Source organism: Macaca thibetana, chromosome 1 (assembly GCF_024542745.1).
Source record: "Macaca thibetana thibetana isolate TM-01 chromosome 1, ASM2454274v1, whole genome shotgun sequence".
NCBI classification, from domain to species: domain Eukaryota; kingdom Metazoa; phylum Chordata; class Mammalia; order Primates; family Cercopithecidae; genus Macaca; species Macaca thibetana.
The window spans coordinates 76,529,267-76,554,802 of NC_065578.1; the positions used below are offsets into that span (position 1 = coordinate 76,529,267).

Consider the following 25,536-nt stretch of genomic DNA (forward strand, 5'->3'; position numbering starts at 1 on the left):
CCGCGCCTCTTCGAGGCGGTCTCTGGACCGGCTTTAGGACTCCGCGCTTTTGCGGAGCTCGAGAGTCCGGAGCGGCTGGGACAAGGTAGACCCAGGATATCGACCTTAACTGCGTTTTCAGTTTGGAGGTTGTAAAATAGGTATAACGTTTAAGAAAAAAATTTGAAAGGTGAGCGGAGGAAAAACCCATGACTCCTTAAGCTTTAAAAGTTATTTCTCTATTCCCTTATTTCTTTTTTTTTTTTTTTTTTTTTTTTTTTTTGGCAGAGTGCTGCCAATTCTTTGAAAATATGAAGCTGGATGTGGTAGGAAGAACAAGGATTCTGGCACAAAAAGATGATAAATGGGATAAACTATAAATGGAAAATGTGGGTGGGCGCTGCAATTCAGAGGCTTGGGGTCTCTTACATGGTGAAAGGATGAACATGGGAAACTAGTTAAGTTTTTGTTTCTTGAGTATCTTCCGTAATTACAGAACTAAAGCCTATCTGGAAGAGACAGCTTGTGTATATGTATGGTCCACCATTCTCTTTGTTATGTGCATTCAGTTTTAAGTTCTGCATTTCATCGAGTATGACAAACGTTTCCATGCTGCTTCATAATCCTCACAATTTTAACATTTAATGGTGAGATAAAATTCCATCCATTATTGATGCCTCAGCCAAAGTAATTGTCCCTCTACTGCACAATGCGAAGTTTTTAAGTTTTACTATGAAAATAATATTGTAAAGAGTATCTTTTGTGCTTTGGCTTTTTAAATCTGCTGAATTACTTTGTTCGTATAATTTTCCTGAAATAGGAATCTGGGGTCAAAATATTCAAAAACATTTTAATAACTATAAATGATGTTGCTTTCCAAAATGAACAAACTTACAGCGCTATCAGAATATGCAACCTAACACCAAATCATACCATTTTTTTCCTTTAAATTCTTTGGTATGAAATGTTACCCCTAGGTTACTATATTTGTAATTCTTTGGTTACTATCAAGATCTGATGTTTTTCTTGTGTTTCTAAACTATCTCTGTGTCCTCTGATGTAAATTCTTTGTTTACACATTTATGTTTTGCATATGAATTTGAATAATATATTTATAAATAAGTAACATTAGCCGTTGCCATATTTTATGCTATTGCTTTTCCCATTCTCTTGTCTCTCTTTTCCTTTTGTTTCTTTTGCTATTGCACTTTATGAGAGGTTTCATGCTATGTAGTCAAATTTAGGTTTTCCATTATGTGAATCCTAGAAAGTGAATATACTGCCAGAATATCTTCCATTTATTCATTAATTCAACAGATATCTGTTGGATGCTGATGATTATTAAACAAAGTAGCAAAGATGAGAAGCCATTTGCTCATTCTGCTCTTTTGCCAGCAATGTTTCACAAAGCCCCTGACTCATTGACCGTTAGCAGACTTGTGGAAGAATGCCTTGAAGACCATGAGCAGGATAGGGAACAGGTTCTCACATCTCTTGCCTGAATCACTGAATTTTTACAAAAGGTAAGTTCAGTGATCCTAGCCTTTGCCTGTTCCTGTACATAAGATAATGTCTGACAGGATTAATGATTATGCCTCAAATTCATGACCAGATGTAACTTCATACCCATACTTTGATGAGACTTTACTTGTATTAACCCATTTTCATACTGCTATGAAGAAATACCCAAGACTGCGTAATTTATAAAGAAAAAGGCTTAATGGACTCACAGTTCCACATGTCTCACAATCATGGCAGAAGACACAATCTACCTCACAATCATGGTAGAAGATGAAGGAGGAGCAAAGGCACATCTTACATGGCAGCAGGCAAGAGAGCATGTGCAGAGGAACTACCCTATATAAAACCATCGGAGGCCAGGCACAGTGGCTCACACCTGTAATCCTAGCACTTTGGGGGGCCAAGGCAGGCGGATCATCTGAGGTCAGGCATTCAAGACCAGCCTGGCAAACATGGTGAAACCCCATATTTTAAAATTAGCTGGGTGTGGGGGCGCATGCCTTGTAATACCAGCTACTAGGGAGGCTGAGGCAGGAGAATCACTTGAACCTGGGAGGTGGAGGTTGCAGTGAGCCAAGAGCATGCTACTGCACTCCAGCCTGGGCAACAGAGCTAGACTTTGTCTCAAAAAAAAAAAAAAAAAAACAGAAATGAAATGAAAAATAAATAAATAAATAAATCCATCAGAGCTCGTGAGGACTCACTACCATGACAACAGCTGAGGGTAAACAGCCCCTTAATTAAATTACTTACCACCAGGTCCCTCCCTTGATACTCGGGGATTTTGGGAGCTACAATTCAAGATGAGATTTGGGGAGGGATGTAGCCAAACCATATCATTCCACCCCAGCCCCTCTAAAATCTCATGTCCTCACATTTCAAAACCAATCATGCCTTACCAACAGTCCCCCAAAGTCTTAACTCATGTCAGCATTAACTCTAAAGTCTACAGTCCAAAGTCTCCTCTGAGACAAGGCAAGTCCCTTCTGCCTATGAGCTTGTAAAATCATAAGCAAGTTAGTTACTTCCTAATTACCACGGGGGTACAAGCATTGGGTAAATACACCCATTCCAATTGGGAGAAATAGGCCAAAACGCAGGGACTATAGGGCCCATGCAAGTCCAAAATCCAGCAGGGCAGTCAAATCTTAAAGCTCCAAAATGAACTCTTTTAACTCCATGTCTCACATCCAGTTCACATTGATACAAGAGGTAGGTTGCCATGGTCTTGGGCAGCTCTGCCCCTGTGGCTTTGCAAGATACAGCCTCCTTCCCAGCTGCTTTAATAGGCTGACATTGAGTGTCTCTGGCTTTCCCAGGCACACGCTGCAAGCTGTTGGTGGATCTACCATCCTGAGGTCTGGAGGATGGTGGCCCTCTTCTCACAGCTCCACTAGGCACTGCCCCCGTGGGGACTCTGTGTGGGAGATCCCACCCGACATTTCCCTTCTGCATTATCTTAGCAGAGGTCCTGCATGAGGGCCCTGCCTCTGCAGCTCACTTCTGCCTGAACATCCCGGTGTTTCCATACATCCTCTGAAGTCTAGGCAGGGTTCCCAAACCTCAATTCTTGACTTCTGTGCACCCACAGGCCCAATACCACGTGTGAGCAGCCTGAGACTGCACAAAGCAGCAAGGCCCTGGGCCCAGCCCACAAAACCCATTTTTCCTCCTTGGCCTCCTGGCTTGTGATGGGAGGGACTTCCAGGAAGACCTCTTACATGCCCTGGAGACATTTTTCCCATTGTCGTGGTGATTAACATTTGGCTTCTTGTGACTTTCGCAAATTTCTGCAGCAGGCTTGAATTTCTCCCCACCAAATGGGTTTTTCTTTTCTTTTTTTTTTTTTTTTTTTTGAGACGGAGTCTGGCTCTGTCGCCCAGGCTGGAGTGCAGTGGCCGGATCTCAGCTCACTGCAAGCTCCGCCTCCCGGGTTTACGCCATTCTCCTGCCTCAGCCTCCAGAGTAGCTGGGACCACAGGCGCCCGCCACCTCGCCCGGCTAGTTTTTTGTATTTTTTTGTAGAGACGGGGTTTCACCGTGTTAGCCAGGATGGTCTCGATTTCCTGACCTCGTGATCCGCCCGTCTCAGCCTCCCAAAGTGCTGGGATTACAGGCTTGAGCCACTGCGCCCGGCACTTTTCTAACATGTCATCAGGCTGCAAGTTTTCCTTTTATGCTCTGCTTCCTCTTGAACACTTTGCCACTTAGAAATTTCTTCTTTCAGGTACCCTAAACCATCTCTCTAAAATTCAAAGTTCCACAGATATCTAGGGCAGGGGCAAAATGCCACCAGTCTCTTTGCTAAAGCATAACAAGAATGACCTTTACTCCATTTCCCAACAAGTTCCTCATCTCCATCTGAGACCACCTCAGCCTGGACTTCTTTGTCCATATCACTATTAGCATTTTGGTCAAAGCCACTCAACAAGTCTCCATGAAGTTCCAAACTTTCCTGCATCTTTCTGTCTTCTGAGCCCTCCAAGTCTCTAGGAAGTTCCAGAGTTTCCCACATTTTCCTGTTTTCTTCTGAGCCCTCCAAACTGTTCCAACCTCTGCCTGTTACCCAGTTCCAAAGTTACTTCAACATTTTCTGTTAACCTTATAGCAGGACCCCACTACCTCAGTACCAATTTACTGTATTAGTCCATTTTCGTACCGCTATGAAGAAATACCCAAGACTGGGTAATTTATAAAGAAAAAGAGGTTTAATGGACTCACAGTTCCACTTGGCTGGGGAGTCCTCACAATCGTGGCAGAAGCAAAGGAGGAGCAAAGGCACATCTTACATGGCAGGAGGCAAGAGAGCATGTGTGGAAGAACTGCACTTCATGAAACCATCAGATTTCATGAGATTTATTCACTATCTTGAGACTAACGGGAAAAACCTGCCCCCATGATTAAATTACCTCCCACCAGGTCCTACCATTGACACAGTGGGATTATGGGAGCTACAATTCAAGATGAGATTTGAGTGGGGACACAGCCAAACCATATCATTAATATAATTTCTGAGCACATTTAATGTAATTTCTTAACACATGCAGAGCAGCCACCACCTATGTTTAAGCTATGGGCTGAAATAATGCTTTGGAGCAATATAACAAACTCTCTGAAAGATTCTCCCAGGTTGCAATACTCAGTCAGACTTCTGAATAAAATTAACTTTAATTATTTAAAAGCCTGTTTTTTTCTTTAGTTGACATAACATACCAGGATATTGTAGCTGGAAATACGTAGGAGGTTCTTGCTCTCACAAACCTTACATTCCAGTAAGGAAAGCAGACAATAAGAAAAAAGAAAAATGAACACAATAAATTCTCATGATGATACAAATAAGGTAAGATGACAGAAACTGCAGGGAGAGGGAGACACTACTTCAGTGGGGTGGTCAGTGAACACCTCTCTGCAAAGGTGGTGTGAAATCTGAGACCTGAATGATGAGAAAGAACTAGCAATGCAAACATCTGAGGGCTGCACATTTCAAATATTTATTTTTTACTAGTTTTATTTTGTATTAATTTTATGTTTAACTCTAATTATCTGGAATGTATTTTGGTACAGGAGTCCCCCTTATCCGAGGGGGATATGTACCAAGCCCCCCCAGTGGATACCTGAAATCACAGATAGCACTGAACCCTGTATGTACTATGTTTTTTCCTACATATATGTATCTATGATAAAGTTTAATTTATAAATTAGGCATAGTAATAGATTTACAAAAAAATAAAATTGAACAGTTATAACAATATACTGTATAAATCTTACGTGAATGTGATCTCTCTCTCTCTCAAAATACGCTGTGCTTACCTATTGCCAGACCACAGTTGACCATGGCTAACTGAAATCATGGAAAGCAAAACCACAAATAGGGAGGACTACTGCATATTCTATAAGATAATGTGTGAATTGTCTATTGCTCCATAACAAACCACCCAAAACTTCGTGATGTGTCCAAGCCCAAGGATGCAAGGGTTCCAAGGTTCCAGGTCCCAAGGATACCAGGAAACAGGATTCCCGGGAGGCCATTGCTATAATGATCTACCACTATTTTTACCAAAACTGGTATTTGTATTAGGCTGTTCTCCCATTGCTGTAAAGAAATACCTGAGAATGGCTAACTTATAAAGAATGAGGTTTAATTGGCTCATGGTTCCATAGACTGTACAGGAAGCATGATGCTAGCATCTTCTCAGCTTCTGGGGAAGCCTCAGAAAAGTTACAATCATGGTGGAGGGCAAAGTGGGAGCCAGCACATCACATGGCCAGAGCGGTGAGAGACAGGGGAGGTGATGCACACTTTTTAAATGGCCAGATGTCAGGAGAACTCAGTGTCCTGAGGACAGTACCAAGGGAGATTGTGCTAAACCATTCATGAGTAATCCACACATCCACCCCCATGATCCGATCACCTCCCACAAGACCCCACCTCCAACACTGGGGATCACAACCCCACACGAGATTTGGGTGGGGACACAGATTCCATATGAGTATTGTTATTCAAAAAATTTTGTACATAGTCCTTACCTTTCCCATTTCCTTGTGATACTCCCTTATTAAATTGTTAGAAGAAATAGAATATTTCAGCTGGGTGCAGCCTGTAATCCCAGCACTTGGGAAGACTGAAGCAGATGGATCCCATGAGACCAGGAGTTCTGAGACCAGCCTGGCCAACATGGCGAAACCCCATCTCTACTAAAACTACAAAAATTAGCTGGGTGTGGTAGTGCATGCCTGAAATCCCAGCTACTTGGGAGGCTGAGGCATGAGAAGTGTTTGAACCTGGGAGGCAGAGGTTGCAGGGAGCCAAGATCACACCACTGCACTCCAGCCTGCACAACAGAGCTAAACTGTCTCAAAAGAAAAAAAAGCAGTATTAGTATTTCTAGGTATTCTGTTCCTTCTACACATCTATTTTGAGGCCAGTGCCATGTTATTTTAATTATTGTTGCTTTTAATCTGTCCTAATATTTAGCCATTAGGGCTAACCATTTCACTGTATTTCATTGTTCACAAAATTATTTGATTTCACCTGAAAATTTTCTAACCAAATTTTACACAAATTTGTTCAAGTTAAAAGAAATGCTACTTGGATTTTTAGTGGGATTATACAAAATCTATTAATAAGTTTAATAGAAACTGACATCTTTATATTTACTCTTCTCATCTGAGAACATGGAGACCTATTTATTTGAGATATTTTAAAAAATTATTTTTGGCCAGTTGCAGTGGCTCATGCCTGTAATCCCAGCACTTTGGGAGGTCAAGGTGGGCAGATTGCCTGAGGTCAGGAGTTCGAGACCAGGCTGGCCAACGTGGTGAAACCCCATCTCTACTAAAAATACAAAAACTTAGCTGGGCATGGTGGTGTGCACCCATAGTCCCAGCTACTCAGGAGGCTGAGGCAGGAGAATTGCTTGAATCCGGGAGACAGAGGTTGCAGTGAGCCAAGATCGCGCCACTGCACTCCAGTCTGGCAAGAGAATGAGACTCCATCTCAAAAATATATATATATTTTCAATAAAACTTTAAGCCACAGAAATCTATGATTAAACTATTACCTAAGTATTTTTAATATTTGTTAAAACACTTTATGTATTTTTTATTTGGTAGGAAATATATAAAAATTATATATGTGCATAATATCTATAATATTCATTATATATTCAAATTAGTTATTGCCAATACACAGATCATATTTTATGTCCAACTGTTCTTTCATTGTTTTAATAAGAATTATTTTAATAATGAAAATTATTTAAAAACTTTTGTTCGACAGACTGGACTTTTCTAGTTCTGCAATATCTGTCAATTATCTTTTTGTCTCTTTATAGTATTATTTCTTTTTCACAGCTTGTTATGGCTCAATATTTATAAAGTTGATAGCAAGTAGCTTTTCTTATTTTGTTTTTGTTTTAAAATTAAAGTTTTAGCACCTTTTCATTAAGTTTATCATTAGTTATTGGATTAGAATATTCATTATCATGTTAAAGAAGTAGATTTGTATTCCTCTTTGTTCGTTTGTTTTTTTCATTTAACTGCTGATTTTCAAGTATAAGATAGAGGCAGCTTCCTACCTAAATGAAGGACATGAGCAGTTGTAAATACCATTCAATATTGGAAATAATTCCTTTTATCTGTGAATATATGAGATAGTATTGTTTATAATTTGTATGATTAGAATTGTTAACCATAGTCTGTGTTTGAACTAGAATTCAATTTAGTTATTCATTAATTTGTTATTGAGATGTTCATTAAGTGAGTTAAGACAATTTGGCAACTAATACCAAATATGAGTATTCGATTGATCAGAATTACATACACACACACACACACACACACACACATACAGGCACACATATATATATTTCTGGCTTCTCTAATGAAAGTTTTATAACTGACCCTCACAGTAAGTCATGCCACAAAGCCTATCCATGCTTTTTTTACTGTTGTTCTTAAATTGAATGACAACTTAAGATTGACCCTACTGAATCTAAGATCACAATTATATCACTCTTTATTCTTGCCCCCTCCTCTTACCTATATCCCTTCCATATCTTCTTTTTACTTCTCTTTTTCCCTCTGCTTCCTTGTGCACCAAGAACACAATTGTGTTACTCATTCACTCAATGAATATTTATTAAGCACTATGTACCAGGTATTGTGCTAGGCACCAGCAATACAAGAGAGAGCAAAAATTGAACAAATTCCTGACCTTACAGAGCTCACACACAGTCCAGGGGAGCCAGACATGAATAATAGAAGCATGTATACAAATGTAAAAGTCTAATAGAAGAGTTCCTAGTGGGGGATCCAACCATTTAAGAAAAATCAGAGTAAGTTTCTCTGAGGAAATGGACTGAGCTGAAATTAATGAGTTAATGAGGCAGATATGGATAAGAGGTAAGAGCTTTCAAGGCAGAGGAAACAGCCCTTCCAAAGATGTGTGGCAGAACAGAGCTTGGCGTATTAGAGGAACTTCTAGAATTGGACTGGTCTTGCAGTTCAGAGAACAAAGGGGAGAGTGCTAAATTGCTAAGGGGAGAGGTTGAATTGCTAAGCAGGTGCCACCTCTCTCCATGGACTTGTGGGTCAGGTTAGATTTTGGTCTGTATCCTAAGGGCAAAAGAAAGCATCACAGTGGGAAAGATTATGCTGCTTCCAATGAGGAAAACTGGGAAATGCTGTAGGTACAGCATTTGAAAGACCATTGCCACAGTCCAGGCAATGGTAGCTTAGACCAGAGTGTTAAGAGTGGAGATGAAAAGTGAAGGGAACTAATAGGGATTTTAGAATTACAACTCAAAGAACATGATGATAGATTGTATTTGGGAAGTAAGAGAGAGGACAGTTTCAAGGACGACTTTTAAATATCTGGCTTGTACAACTGAATGCATGGCAGTGCCATTTTTTAAAACATAGGAACCACAGGAAGTGGAGGAGGTTTAGGATTTACATACAAGTGAAGTGTGCTTTAAATATTTATCCAGAGCAATTTGAAAGGAAAACTTACATAAACCTATTATAAATACTTGTGTGACTACTCAATAAATGTTGTTACAAAATAAAATGAGTGGAAAAGATACATTTAATCAGGATAAGAATATAGACCCTGAGAGGGATTTTATAATGTATTTTATACTATATAGTTCAATTGCTACAGGCAAGTCTGTTTGCTACAAAAGTCTGTGCCAAAACTATTTTATGGAAGCGTTTCATATCTAACAGTCAAAATGTTTTTTGCGGCTGGGCATGGTGGCACACACCTATATAATCCCAGCAGGGTGAAAGGTCAAAGTGGGTGGATCACTTGAGGTCAGGAGTTCGAGACCAGCCTAGCCAACATGATGAAACCCCATCTCTACTAAAAACACAAAAATTAGCCAGGCGTGGTAGCCGGTGCCTGTAATCCCAGCTACTCAGTAGGCTGAGGCATGAGAATTACTTGAACCTGGGAGGCAGAAGCTGCAGTGAGCCGAAATCGTGCCACTGCAATCCAGCCTGGGTAACAGAGTAAAATGCCATCTCAAAAAAAAAAAAAAAAGGTTTTCAGAGCAAGGTGAAGTTCAATAAAAGGAAATTAAATATGTAATAAAATACAAATAGAAAAAGTAATTAAAGCCAAAGGGCTTTCATTCTAGTGTATTTATACCATTTCCTTGTATCTATATGTATTTCCTATTATGATCTTGATATTGCACCACCTTAAATTCCTTCTCAGTTTTGCCTGAAATACTTTTCTTCCCTCCTTCCAGTGAGCCATTTAACAATAGTTTGTTATTCTGCTATAATCCATTTCCATCTCATGACCTTCTCATTAACTTCAGCCTAAGCCATAATAACATTGCTTCAATACAAGAATAGAGCAACTGCCCTTCAGTGTCTCATTTTTTGAAATCTTGTGCTATTATAAAATGCCATAATGACCCGGATATAAAGTCATGTCAAATACTTTAGCAATGTAAAACTTGCTGTCTCATTAAGAGTATAGTTCTCCATTGTTAAACAAGAAACCACTGGCTCTATTGGCATAAAGCCAATCAATAGAGAGTTTAGTTCTACATGAGGCTGAGAATTTTCTACAAGTGCAATTAATTTTATTCAGTTGATTTTTATTCAATTATACATTGATTTTGTTCATTAAGCATCTTGTGACACTCTGAAATCCCAGGAACATTTAGTAGATATTTTAATCATACCACATATTGTAAAGTATGGGACATCCTGAAAGATCTCTCTTAGGAAGATATTAGAATAATGGAAAGGGTAGGGAGGAATGTGTGTGTTTTATAGAAAATTGTAGAAATGTACCATGGTAGGCAAAACAATGGCTTCCTAAAGATGTCTATGTCCTAATCCCTAGAACTTGTGAATATGTTACCTTATATAACAAAAGGGACTTTGCAAATGTATTAAAGTAAGGATACTGGGATAAGGAGATAATAATGAATTATCTGGATAGGCCCAGTGTAATCACAGGGGTTCTGATAAGAGGAGGGCAAGGGGGTCAGAGAAGAGAAAGAGTTGTGAAGACCAAACCAGTGGTCACAGTGATGAAGGACCAGCAGTGAAGGCATGTCTGTTGCTTCTAGAGGCTGGAGAAGACAAAAAACTAATTTTCCCCTAGAGCCTGCAGAAGGAACATGGCTCCACCAACCCATTTTGGACTTCAGACCTACAGAGGTGCCAGATAATACATTTGCTTTATTTTAAGCCGCTAAATATGTGGTTACTTATTATGGCAGCACTAGGAAACTAATACAGGCACCTCAGCTGTTAGCCATGGTTACCCCACTGGAGGTTTGGAAATGAAGATAAGAGTTGAAGAGGACTTTTATTCTCCGTTCTTCATGTTATTTGAACTTTTATCATGGATTTATGTTGGTTTTATTATGGATCTATATTGCTTCTTAAATAAAAATAAGAGTAAAACTAGCTAATGTTTAGTGAAAAGATAGTGTAGAAAATTATATAGAAAATTTTCCAACCATGAAAAAATAGAAAAATATGAGAAGGAAACTTACTAAAATGTTATTCACTTGTTTTTCCTGAGTATTAAGAGTGTGCATGTTCTATTTTCATTTATCCTCTGAGTCACTCAAGTTATTCATTAAGTATCTACTCTGTGTTAAAGAATGTGCTAGGAACTGAGAATGCAGTGGGGAATAAGAGAGACACAATCTCTGCCCTCATGGAACAAGGCAGATTAAACAGATGATCAGACAAATTATTAATTAATTATATTGTAATAAGTTCAACCTAGGCAACATACCAGCTGAAATCATCATGCACTAGGGCAATATAACATAGTCAGGGAATGCTTTCCTAAGGAATTTCAGCTTGGAATTTAATGAGAACTTTCCAGTCAGAGACAGGAAATAAAATTCTTTACAAAGAGGACGTACCCCCTTTTTATCAGGAGAAAAATGAACATTTTAAATGTTTTTTTAAAAGAAATAACTAACATTTCTCCATCCTTTTATATCTGGTAACAGCAGCTGCTCAGTGCTGGAAATGGTCTGCTCTTTCTGCTTGATTTAGCCAAATTCAGTTTAATGATCAGATTTTTTTTTCCTCTTGTTCAAACACTTCAGGCAAATGAAATATTTAAGTGAATAAATTGAGGCCACTAGACAAAAAAGTAAAATAATAATGGTTAAATATCTTCCTTATCCAGAGCTCACATTATTAAACTATTAGATCTAATACCTTTTGATCGTCAATCTATCAAAAAAAAAGCTTGTGATAGGCCCTTAATATTGACTGACTTTGACAGAAATAAGACCCAGTGTATTTGCCAGTTGAAGTTCTGTTTTTGTCCAGCCAAAGCTAAGAAACACAAATGAAGAAGCAAAGTACAAGAATTATTTTGAAATCAACACAAAATGTATCACTAATTGAATTTTTCTCAAAAGAATTTCATAGATGAAATCTGTATCACTGGGTACTAAAAAGCAAGAATTTCAAATTTCTCAATTTTAGGATCTTCTCTTATAATTTCCAGATGAGTAGTAATTTTCCATACGATGGTTTGGGATTACTTTCAGCACAAGAGCAGGGAGAATAACATCCCTGTAATGAATAGGCACTAATGATTTCATAGTTAATGATTAACATCTCTAGAGAAAAAAAAATAAAAATAAAAATAGAGAGGCTATTAATAAATGTCTTGCCACCAAAAATCACTATGTGAATAATATGTTAACAATGTTATTTAATTGAGCCTTTTTGTTTGTTGTTTGCTTGCTTTCCAAAGAGAGCAGCCTCTTCAATAAATAATTGTTTAACAAAGTTTTAGAGCCATAATAAAGCTATATATGAAGTCCTACTGGAATTTGGATAAATTGTTCATTCTAGTTAACATAGCTAACTTTTTTCTTTATTTCTATAATGGAAACTAACATTAGCCCTATCACATAGGATTGTTAAAAAGATTAAATGAAATAATAAATGTGAAAGTGTTCAGTACAGTGTCTGGCCTATGGTAAATTCTCAAGGAAAGCTATGCCACTTTTTTTTTAGTATTGCTGTAATTATTATTAGGAGTCAGGAAGACTTCGCTGGGGAGGCAACATTAGAACTGGATCTTCAGGAAAGGAAAGAATAAGAAGGAGTAAGGGGCCTGTTTGGAAGAGGCAAGGGGCATTTCAGACAGATGTACAGAATCAGAGAAAGGCATGTTGTGAGCTTTTGAGGAAGGATGAGCAACCCAAGTAACTGAAACAGAGAGCATGGGCTTGAATAATAGCAAATGGTACTAGTCTGTGAAGAAACATGTACTCTCTGCCAGAGTGCTAAACTTCTTCTTGTGAATAGTGCACAGCTATTAATTAAAGCAGCCTGAAATGGTGGCATGAGCCTGTAATTCCAGATACTCAACAGACTGAGCAGGGAGAATCTCTTGAGCCCAGAGTTTGAGACCAGCCTGGGCAACATAGCGAGACCCTGTCTCAAAAAGAAAAAAAATTAGGCAGCAAAGTAACATGATCAAATGTATATTTTAGGAAGACAGCAATAAAGAAACTAGAAACAGTTAGACCATGATAATAGTTCATGTGAGAAAAGTAATAACTAACACATAATGTTTATTATGTGCCTATGTTAATTGTTTATCATGTATTTATGTGCATTAATTCTTGTAACAGCTTTATAAAGCAGATGTTATTATTTTTGTCATTTTACATATGTACAACTGGGGTATACAGTTTTTATGTAATTTGCCTCAGGTTCCATGCCCAGTAGATATTGAAGCTAGGATTCAAACTCAAGTAGTCTTACTCTTGAATTTGCACACTTAATGAATATCCTTCACTGCTTCTCAAGTAATAAGAGTCAGGCTAGAGGGCTGGCAGGGTGGCCTGCACCTGCATACCAGCTGGTCAGGAGGGTTAGTCAGGAGGATTGCTTGAGCCTAAGGGTTTGAGGCTGCAGGGAGCTATGATGGAGCCACTGCATCCAGCCTGAGCAACAGAGCAAGACCCTGTCGCTAAAACAAAATTTTTTAAGCTACTTAAAAAAATAGGCTAAAGAAAAAAAAGTAAGAACAGAAAGGGAAGTTGTGTTCAACAGAATTGACTAGCTTGTTTTTTAATGCCATGAAGACTTATTGGGTTCCTATCACCTGGCAAGCACCTGCAGCCACAACAATGAAAAAACAATTTTTAAAAAGCAGCTACAACAATACAACAATGAAAAAACAATTAAAAAGCAATGAAAAGGCCTGTTCTTATAAAGTCTGTTTGCCAACGAAGGAGCAGACAATATGTGGGGCGGAGGCACATTGAAGGGAGGAAAGGTAAAATTTTACCTCTCTCCTCTTAGGACTTTTTGGCTAGGGCTGAGAATTAAATCGACATAAAAGAAATGAGTATAAAAAGACATAAAAGAGAAAAGCATATAAATTTATTTAATACAAGTTTTTTGTGGCACAGTAGACTTCATAAGAAAATAAAGACCTAAAGACCCAGTTAGAATCGAACACTTATGTATGGAATTGGACAAAGAGTAGTAAATTATGAGACTGATGAGGCAAAGGGGCTTGGACTAGGGTAGTTAACTGGGTAGAGAAGTGACTAGGAAGATAAGGGTTAGTTTAACCAGGTTTGTTTGTACAGAATTCTCCCCCTCTCAACTTCCTATTACTGAAAATAAGAATAGAACTTTCTTTCCGGTGCAGGAGGATTTTTCCATATGGGGGTTTTATCTTCAACTTTCAGAAAGAAAAAGGGGAGGATTAGAGCACCTTTCTTGCAGCCACTGTTGTTCTTTTTCTAAAGTGCCTTTATATCAAAAATAATCCTTATGCCAAAGTGGTGTATTTGCATATGGCATATTCTGCCATCCTTCATTTCCCTCCTTTGAACCTTCCCCAAGAAGTTTCATAAATCAGAAGCTGAGCTGATAGATTGCAACCTTATCTTACCGAAAATCTCTTACTCCTGGAGAACAAGTTAGTTCCATTAAACAAACAGTTGTGTTTCACTTTAGGAGACAATGTTGCAGATGGGTTCCTACCAAAGTTAGGCCTCTATATGGTCCGAGCAATCAGGCATTTCTCTAGAAACAAACAAACAAACAAACAAAAGATCTGTTTATGAGTCCAGAGGGTAGCCAGTCAAGAAGATTTCTAGATACTGGGCTCGAAGCATCTTGTTTTGCTGTCTGAACGTCTCTGGTGATGTCATCAGGTGTTATGGGTGAACTTTATGAGTAGCCCACACAGAAACAGGCATGAAGCTTGTTTATAGATGAGCTTTTGTGGTGATTTCTATGAAGTTTATATCAAGTCATCCAGCTTCAGCTTGCAAGGTTTTGGGAAAGGGGCAGATTTATTTTTTGTGATTTCAGGTCAGAAAGGTGGGAGAAAATTGGAAATGTTAGTTTGGAGAGTCATAGCCAGATATTGGAGGAAACTAGAAGAATTCAGGATACAGTCCAGTTTGCAGAAAGATAACAAAACCTCAAAGACAATGAACAAGTCTAGAATTGAATTGTTATAGTTTTCTATAGTGCACATAATTTTTCTCTCTATAGTCACCTTCATGTTTACCAAACCTAATCACATTAAGACTAATTTGTTTGTAAAATAAGTCTAGTCTCATTAAATTTGGCCTGATTATTTAAATAAGCAAAGCAAGAATAGTGACTGGTCATATAGACACTTTTTAAATCTGCTTTGCTGGAACTTTTAATAAGGAATCTCTGATTAGACTTTTAAAAGCCTCTCCATTCCGGACTCAGTGGTGCACGCCTGTAGTCCCAGTTCCTCAGGAGGCTGACGCAGGAGGATTGTTTGAGCCCAAGAGTTCAAGACTAGCCTGGGAAACATAGCAAGACCTCATCTCTAAAAAAATTACAATAAATATATATACATAAATAGTTAAACATAGAATTAAAAAATAAAATAAAGGCTGGGCACAGTGGCGCATACCTGTAATCCCAGCACTTTGGGAGGCCGAGCCGGGTGGATCACCTGAGGTCGGGAGTTCAAGACCAGCCTGACCAACATGGAGACACCCCGTCTCTACTAAAAATACAAAATTAGCTGGGCGTGGTGCACATACCTATAATCCCAGCTACTCAGGAGGCTGGGGCAGGAGAATCGCTTGAACGTGGGAGGCAGAGGTTGCAGTGAGCTGAGATTGTGCCATTGCACTCCAGCCTGGGCAACAAGAGTGAAATTCCATCTAAAAATAAATAAATAAAATAAAATAAAATAAAAATAAAAGCCTCTTCAAGCTAGAAAGCTAAGCTAGGGACTTTGCATTAGACTTCACCTAACTATAGACTTAGGTGAATTCCTCATTTCTCAAGCCTCTCAAAATACTGTGAGCCTCCTGGGCCTTCCAGGAAGTGACATTCCTTACTCACCTGTAAGGCTGGGATCCTTTGAAGCCAACTACTAGTCTTTTTTTTTCCTAAGTGGCTTTATTGGGTTCATAAAATCAACCTTAGTTCATTAAAACTGTCTGGTTATATCTGATCCTATGCACATAATTCTCCAATATGACATTCTAGTCAAAGCCTTGGTAATATAACCAATGTTTCTAATTATATCACGTTACAAAGAAAACATATTCTTATTGAACTTATATAAATAACTATATTGTCATGAAAATAATACTCAATAAGAGTTTCTGAATTTTGGAGGGATCAGGTAGGGAATAGATAAATGCTTCAAATCTGTTTCCAAAGTATACTTTACTAGATTGCTGCAAGCTGTAACTAGCTTAAACAAAAAACAGAAAAAGTGTTCTTTAAATCTAGAAAACAAAATATTAAAGCATTAATATAATGGTTTAATAAAGTCATAAAATAATAATTATCCTCATCAGTTTATTTACTCCCATTAATTACTTTTTGTTCTGCTTAATCCTGGGTTAGAAGTTTTATGAATCAATCAGTTTATCCATTAGATTTTTAGAAATTCTTACCAAGCTCAGTGGTATGATCTTAACGTTATCAGAAGCTTGCACTTGTCAGAGTCTTTTCCATGAACCTCTTTAAAGATAAAGCAATTTTGTCTGTAGTTGATTTCAGGAAAACATCAGAGTAAAACAACTATCTGTGAATGACAAATGCTTTTAAATGGCCATGGTCAAAAATCTCATGAGAGATCATTACAATACAGTTGATAAGAAAATTTGGTTATTTCTGTGGCATGCAACATTTTCAGATAATAACTAGAATTATGACTGATGACATTATACCAGGACATATCAGATTTCTAGAAATTTTATACAATTTCTTTAATACTTATATTAATAATATATATTCATACAAATAACACATAACCCTAATTATTTTAGTATTCTCTTTCAGAAAGATAAAAAACAAATCTTTTGAGATTTTCCAGGGGCCCACTGGAAAATCCCAAAGTTACTTTGAGGTCAGAAGCACTTTATTTAGAATTTGATCCTGGGAGTTCAAATGTTGTCAAAAACGTCAAAAGGTTTAAAACTCTTGATAAAACAGGATCACAGATCACTTTGAAACAATATTCAGTTATCTATTGTATTTGTCTGTGTTGCTACAGAGGAATACCTGAGACTGGGTAATTTATAAAGAAAAGAGGTTTATTTTAGCTCGTGGTTCTTCAGCCTGTACAGGAAGCAGAGTGTTGGCATCTCCTTCTGGTGAGCGCCTCAGGAAGCTTGCAGAAAGTGAAAGGGGAGCCAACATATTACATCATAAGAGAGGGAGCAAGAGAGTTGGTGAGGAGGGGGCCGGGCTTTTTAAAGAACCAGCTCTTGCATGAACTCATTACCACTCATTACCACAGGGAGGGGACCAAGCCATTTATGAGGGATCTGCCCTGGTGACCGGACACCTCCCGCTAGACCCCACCTCCAACATCAGGGGTCACCTTTCTTTCTTTCTTTCTTTCTTTCTCTTTCTTTCTTTCTTTCTTTCTTTCTTTCTTTCTTTCTTTCTTTCTTTCTTTCTTCCTCTCTTTCTCTCCTTCTCTCCTCTCTTTCTTCTCTTCCTTTCTTCTTTCTTTCTTTCTTTCCTTCTTTCTTTCTTTCTTTCTTGCTTTTCTCTGAGACAGGTTCTCACTTTGTTGCCTAAGCTGAAGTGCAGTGACACCATCTCGACTCACTGCAACCTTTGTCTCCCAGGTTCAAGCAATTCTCCCACCTCAGTCTCCCAAGTAGCTGGAACCACAGGCACATGCCACCATGTCCAGCTATTTTTTTTATTTTCTGGTAGAGATGGGGTTTCACCATGTTGGCCAGGCTCGAGGGGGTCACATTTCAACATGAGATTTGGATGGGACAGATTTCCAAACCATATCATCTATTTCACCATAGTGACAAAGATTTCAAAGACAAATACACAAAGTTGCATACTTGTAAAAATAAAAACTTTGCTTTTGTAATGTCTTTTTTGTTGTTATTGAGACAAGGTCTCACTGTTGCCCAGGCTGGAGTGAAATGGTGCAATCATAGCTCACTGTAACTCTGAACTCCTGGGCTCAAGCAATCTTCCCACCTTAGCCTCTTGAGTAGCTGAGATTACAGGTGTGCACTATCATGCCCAGCTAATTTTTCATTTTTTGGTAGAGACCAGGTCTTTCTATGTTGTCCAAGCTAGCCTCAAACGCCTGGCATCAGGCATTCCTCCCACCTCAGCCTCCTAAATTAGCACCGAGATTATAGGTATGATTCACCATGCATGGCCTTCTTTCAAAATCTGTTAATATTTTGTTTTCTTAAGTAATCAAGGACCTGTTAAAGACAACAAGGAGCATGAAAAATTATTTTGATAATTTGATGATTTGACAGGTAATGAAAACTCTTGTACAAACATCAAGAAAACTTTGTTATTTTAACAGAGAAAAGACCTAATTCTAGTTTGCTCACTTGCTTGCTTGCTTTTGGCTCTCTCTCTGCCTCTCTCTTTTCCCAACTTTCTATATTCACTTAATTTTTGTCTTTTATTCTTCTCTTTTTAAAATTACAAAACAATCTTAAATAACCTCTAAACTAGGACAAAATTTTTCTCCTTTTCTCTCAACAAAATTCATCTTTTTATGCCTCATAACTTTTCTTGCCAAAAACACATCCTACTTTCATTACATTCTTTGCATACAGTTTTGTTTCTTATTATTTCTAGTAGTTTTATGACATATTTTTGTTTGAATTTTAACCTTAATAACCCTAATTCCCAGTAACAACTATAAATAAGCCATTGTGAACTTTGTCTTGTGTACTAACATTCTGTCATGGATTAGGCAAGTTGTGAACAAACCATTTTATAATTTCTGGAGGCATAGGCCTCCTTCATAGCATACTTTTTTTAATGTAACAAGAAGAACACATTACTAACAGGTCCAAATATCTTTTGTCTTTGTATCAATTAAGAAGCTCAAGTAGATGAACTTATATTCAGTAATTAATGTTTTGGTATTTCATCTTATTTGTAAATGATCTATATATTCAATTAATATTTATCATTTAACTTAACTGAGTATAACTTTAAGATTTCAAATTTCCGGAAAGATTTTGGAAACTGTATTTAAGCAGATACATTTTTATAAAACATAAATCATTCTTGTAAAGTTTATTTGTAAACTTTCATCCTATTTACATGTATTTAATTGACTTATTCTTTAAAATTATGTTTCGATTACTCATGAAAATTCCATGAGACATTAGACAAAGCTAGTCCTTATTTTAAGCTGTTTTTCTTATTGGCAGTTTTTATAACCTGTTAGGCAACCATCAAACATCATTGAAGCAAAGCACCAGAAAATTTAAACATATAGCTTTTTTCCCCTTTACCATCATGCTAGACATACATTAAGAAATTTACTTTTACTATATGTTTTATTTTTAAGTTGAATTTATAATCTTAAAAACTTAAATGTCAAACAGAGATAATGTGGCTTGTTTGACTAGTAACCCCAGGTAGAAAAAAAATGTATATTTGAATTATATTTAACATTGATAACCTGAAGACATGCCTGTTTTTATTAAACCAACAAACTTGAGCTAGCTTTATTTACCAAAAATGATCCCAGCTCGTATGAGCTTGGAAAACATGTGAGTTAGTGTCTGTATTTCTCTCTATATAAGCATTTATGTTTTTTTCTTTAAGACAAATAAATAGAGCTCTTTTACCAGTTACTTTTGGCAATACCATCCAGAGGTAGATAAAATATTATATATATCAGCAATCACAGTCATACATAAAAACATGACCCAGATGCAAACAGAGATATTATAGCTTTCATTCTAAAATTTTAGCCGTGAATCAGGTATAATAACACAGAACTCACTAGTTTATCACAGTTTATAGAAGAAAAGTTGGTTCCAAACTGTGTTTCAGGCAGATGGAAAAAGTTAAGTTTACCTACTCAGATAGAGATGACTTTTTAAAAATATTTATGGAGAAGACTTTTAAGATTTTTTATTTGCTCTTCATAGGTGATCTCATGGAGGCTATGAACTAGATTGGGGGAAAGGAAGTGTTCCTCATGGTTTGGAGTTGTTTGGTTTTTAAGCCACTTTTTTTTTTTTTTTTTTTTTTAGTTCCAGCTGGGCTAGGCATAGAAATTGTTTTAGTTAACTCGTCAGATGTTTACATTGTGAAGACATAGTAAGGTTTACATCTCCAAGGGACTGAGAAAAGATGTGGGTTTTCTCCAAGAAAGAGTTTTGGAATATATTTGCCTATTATTAGGCATATAGGGTAATTTTTTCTTTTCGTTAAATATTTATATTACTTTGAGTGTAATGAGGTGCTTCTTAGTGTTTCAAGACAGAGAGTGAATTGGTGTTGAGAAAAGGGGAATTGTTGAGGAGCAGTTGAGTATTATTTCAGAATGAGTGACCAAGAAGATGATGCTGTTTTTATCACAGATGGTGAATACAAATTGGGTTGTGGGGGCTAATAGTGAATTCAGCCTCGAACATTTAGAGTTTGAATTACTTACTTAACCTCCAAGCTAAAACCATTGGTCTAGACTGAGCTTACTAGTAAAAGAGTCAAGGGCAAGTATCAATATTTGTAAGTCATAAGCATAAGTGATGATTCCATAAAGGGAGCGCCTGCAGATCAGGGCTTAGGCAGAGAAACATCAAAAGCCAATGTGAGGCCAGGCAAGGTGGCTCACGCCTGTAATCCCAGCACTTTGGGAGGCCGAGATGGGCAGATTGCCTGAGGTCAGGAGTTTGAAACCAGACTGGTCAACATGGTGAAACCCATTTCTACTAAAAATACAAAAATTAGCCAGGTGTGGTGGTGGGCGCCTATAATCCCAGCTACTCGGGAGGCTGAGCCAGGAGAATTGCTTGAACTCGGGAGGTGGAGGTTGTGTTAGCTGAAATCGTGCCACTGCACTCATACTCCAGCCTGGGTGATAGAATGAAACTCAGTCTCAAAAAAAAAAAAAAAAAAAAAAAAAAAAAAAAAAAAAGCCAACCTGAAAGGAAGCAATCAGTAAGGCAGAAGAACCAAAAGGGAGGCAGGTGCTGAAGAAAACTGAGTAAGAAAAAAATTGCAAGGAGAGAAAGGGTAAAGAGAGTACATGCAACAAATATCAGGAAAGCAGAGGCCTAGGGAATCAGGGCTAGATTTGAGGATTCCAATGTCATTATTATCTTTGCAATTAAAAATCATTCCTCATTTTCCACAGAAACTGATGCAGAGCCTCATCAGTTTGATTTCTGCAACAACCAGTACAATTACTTACATGCAACTGGTATAGATAGATAGCTTTATATTTTATGTTTCTCTTTTATGATTATAATGAATCCTTGTTTTACTTCCTGTTATTATTTTGTGTTTCCAATAGAGAGGTTCAATTAAGAGGTTGAAAAGCTTCAGGAAGAAATTTAAGCTGAATTGAAATGAGGGAGTAACATCAGCAAGATGATGAAAATGGAAGATCCCCTACTATCACTCCCTGCAAAAAAATACAACTAGAAACTACTTAAAGATGAGAACGCAACCCTGAGTTCACCACAATTCAAGGGAGAATTGAAGAAACCTCCGGGGCCCTCAGAAATGAGAGAAGCTGTGACAGGTAAGAAAAATGGCCATTTCAGACATCACAGCCCCCTCCATCAAGCTGGCATAATGCCACTCATAGAGAATTTTCCTAGACTCGTGGTTTCTGAGGTAAGAAGAGGGAGTTGGAAGTGGACATAGAAGTGGACATACGATCTCCCCACCAGTCTCGGAATCTTCTCAGGAAGCCCACTTTTGCCCCATCCTATGGGAACAATGGGAGTGCCAGAGGGCTGAATTACATGGGATGAACTGAGACAAAGAGTGGGACACTGATCATAGCAACTGGCATGTGGATCTTGGCAGTTACTCTTTACTCCAGTATGGACACCACATTGAAGAGACTGGCTGGCACTATAGTGCTTTTGTGGACACAGTCTGTGAGAAGGCCTGAATCCCTGGCCAGATTTCAACAAAGACTAGGTGTTCCCATGGAGCCTCCACTGGATCAGAAACAACTAGAAACATTGGGACTGAGTTCCAGTGACTGCTTAAGTCTTCCACAAACTGGGAGACAGTGGCAGGGCAGCAATATAGCTCCAGGGCATTGTTAACTTAGTGCTCACTATAAGTCTTCCCCAGACTGGGAAACAGTGGCAGGATGAAAGTTAGTTCCAGTGCAGTGATTTAGTTCTGGTACTCACTATAAATTCTCCCTACCCCAGAAAATAATAATAATAATAATAATAATAATAATAATATCAGCAGTTAAGTTCTGATACTAAGTAATAAAGGTCTAACACCAAAGAACACACCTGCAAGAACTGGAAGAGGTAGCTATCTCCTGAAATGTGCAGGTATTAAGGCAAAGCCACAAGAACTGTAAAAACTCAGAGAAATATGACCTTACCAAAAGAAATCAACAAAGCTCCCACAATGGAGCCAGAAGAAGTGAAGATCTAGGAAATGTTAAATAGACAATTCAAAATAACCTTCTTAAATTTAGAGAATCACAAGAAAATATGGATAGAAAAAAAAATAAAATTTGGAAAGTGACCCAGTAACAAAATGAGATATTTGACAAAGAAATAAAATAAATAAGAAATGAAACAAACAAATCCTTTATTTCTAGGATTTCTCTGTTTCTAGAAACCCTAGAAATAAAGGACACAATAACTAAACTGAAAAACTCATTAGAAAGTTTTAACAGCAGACTTGATTAGGGAAAAGAATTAGTAAGTTTGAAGACAGCACATATGAAATTACCTAATCAGAGGAGAAAAAAAGACAAAAGAATTTGAAAGTGTAAAGAGGAACTTTTTAAGAATTATGGCACATGATCAAGCAAACTAACCTCTGCATAGTAGGAATTCCCAAAGGAGGCAAGAGAGAAAAAGTCCTGGAAGACATATTTAACAAAACAATGGTGAAAATTTCCCAAAGATGGAGAAAGAGAACACCATTCAGATACAGAAATCTCAGAGGTCATCAATCAAATTAAACCCAAAGAGGTAATCCCTAAGGCATATCATAATCAAATTAGCAAAAAATCAGAGACAAAAAAATACTCACTGCAGCAAAAGAAAAGAAAAATATTACATTAAACAAAGCACCAATACAGCTTTCACTGGATTTCACAGCAGAAATCCTACAGGCCAGGTAAGAATGGGATGCTTGAAAGTGCTGAAAGAAAAAAAAAAACTGCCAACCAAGAATAATGTGTCCAGCAAAGCTATTAAAACAAGAAGACAGATAAAGACTTTCCCAGACAAACAAAAACTGAGGGAATTTGTCAACACCAGACCTGTGTTACAAGACATGCTAAAGAGAGTTCTTCAATCTGAAAGAAATGTATGCTAACATGTAACAAGAAACAATCTGCAGGTATGAAACTCGTTGGTAAAAGAAAGAAAACAGACCAATTCAGAATACACCGATAGTGAAATTAGGATAAGTGAATGACCTATATCTTAAATATGAAGATTAAAAGACAAAACCACTAAAAAGAATAATGACAACAATTTATTAAGAGATGCACAATGCAAAAAAAGTAAACTGAAACACAAAAAAGCCAAAACGTGGTGAGAGGATGGTATTGAAGTGTAGAGTTTGTTGTTTCTTATATTTTCTTTGCAATAAAATATAAGTCACTATCAGTTTAAAATAACCTATTATAAATATAAGAGGGTTTTTGTAAGCCTCATGTTAACCATAAAGCAAAACCTACAATATATATACTCAAAATAAATAGCATGAAATAAAAATGTACTACTAGTGGAAATCACTTAACCACAAAGGAAGAGAGTGAGAGACGAAAAAGGGAAGAATTCACAAAACAGCAAGAAGTCAAGTAACAAAATGGCAGTAGTAAACCCTTACTATGAATAATGACTTTGAATGTAAATGGATCAAATTGTCCAACCAAAAGACATAGAGTGGCAAGATTCAACTGTATGCTATCTACAAGTACTTCACTTAATCTATAAAGACATTCACAGACTAAAAGTGAAGGAATGAAAAAAGATATTTCATGCAAATAGAAACCAAAAAGGAGCAGGTATAGGTTTACTAATATCAGATAAACTAGACTTGAAGCCAAGAGTCATTTTTAAAATGACAAAAAAGAAGGCCATTATTTAATGATAAAGGGGACAGTACAGCAACAATACATAACAATTGTAAATATATATGTACCCAATACTGGAGCACACAAATATGTAAAAAAGTTAATAGACCTAAAGGGAGAGATTGACTACAATAAACAGTAGTAGGAGATTTCAACGCCCCCATTTTCAGTGATGACTAGATCACTCAGACAGAAAAGTAACAAAGAAACATTGGAGTTAAACTGAACTCTAGACCAAGGGAACATAACAGATATTTTATGTTATGCTATATTTTATTTTATTTTATGTTACAGATATTACAGAACATTCCATCCAACAGCTGCAGAATACACATTTTTCTCAACAGCACATAGAAGATTATCCAGGACAGATCATATGTTAGGTCCCAAAACAAGTCTTGACACATTTTTTAAAAATCCAAATCATATCAAGTGCATTTCTTACCACAATTATTCCAATTATTCCACCATTCTGGAATAAAACTAGAAACCAGTTTTTTAAAAAGGAACACTGGAAATTGTACAAACTCATGGAAATTAAACAACATACTCCTGAACACTGAATGGGTCAATGAAGAAATTAAAAGGAAATTTAAAATTACCTTCAGACAAATGAAAATGGAAACATGACATACCAAAACCTATGTAATATATCAAAGCAGTTCTAATAGCAGTTCTGCAGCAATAAATGCCTACATCAAAAAAGCAGAAAGACTTCAAATAAACAACCTAAAGATCACCTCAAGGAACTAGACAAGCAAAAACAAACCATACTCATAATTAGTAGAAGGAAAGAAATAATAAAGATGACAGCAGAGTGAAACTGAGACTAAAACAATACAAAAGATTGATGAAGCAAAAATTGCATTCTTGAAATAATAAATGAAATTAACAAAACTTTAGCTAGACCAAAGAAAAGGGAGAGGACTCAAATAAATAAAATCAGAAACAAAAAAGGAGATATTACAATGGATACCACAGAAATAGAGAATCATGGCAGATTATTAGGAATAATTGTATGCCAATAAATTGGGAAAACTAGAAAAAAAAAGATTAATTCCTGGGCCCTTACAACCTACCAAGATGAAACCAGGAAGAAATAGAAAACCTGAACAGACCAATAACAAGTAATGAGATTGAAACAGTAACAAAAAGTCTCCCATCAAAGAAAAGCCCAAGATCTGATGGGTTCACTGTTGAATTCTACCAAACATTTAAAGAAGAATTAATACCAATTCTACACAAACTATTCAAAAATCTTGAAGAGGAAGGAATACTTCCAAACTCATTCTATAAGGCCAGCATTACCGAGACACCAAAACTAGACAAATACACAATTAAAAAAGAAAACCACAAACCAATTTTACTGATAAACATAGATGCAAAAATTCTTAACAAATTATCAGCAAACTGAATTCAACAACATATTAAAAAACATCATTCCATCATAGTCAAGT

At 37.1% G+C, this 25,536-nt stretch overlaps 1 long non-coding RNA gene across 1 annotated transcript; it reads left to right on the forward strand.

Annotated features, from left to right (window-relative positions):
- LOC126963199 (uncharacterized) lies at positions 1 to 25,063 on the forward strand. Its single transcript, XR_007728976.1, has 3 exons — positions 1 to 169; positions 1,375 to 1,502; positions 21,299 to 25,063. It is a non-coding gene; the product is annotated as an uncharacterized LOC126963199 (long non-coding RNA).
- Positions 25,064 to 25,536: the final 473 nt, after the last annotated feature.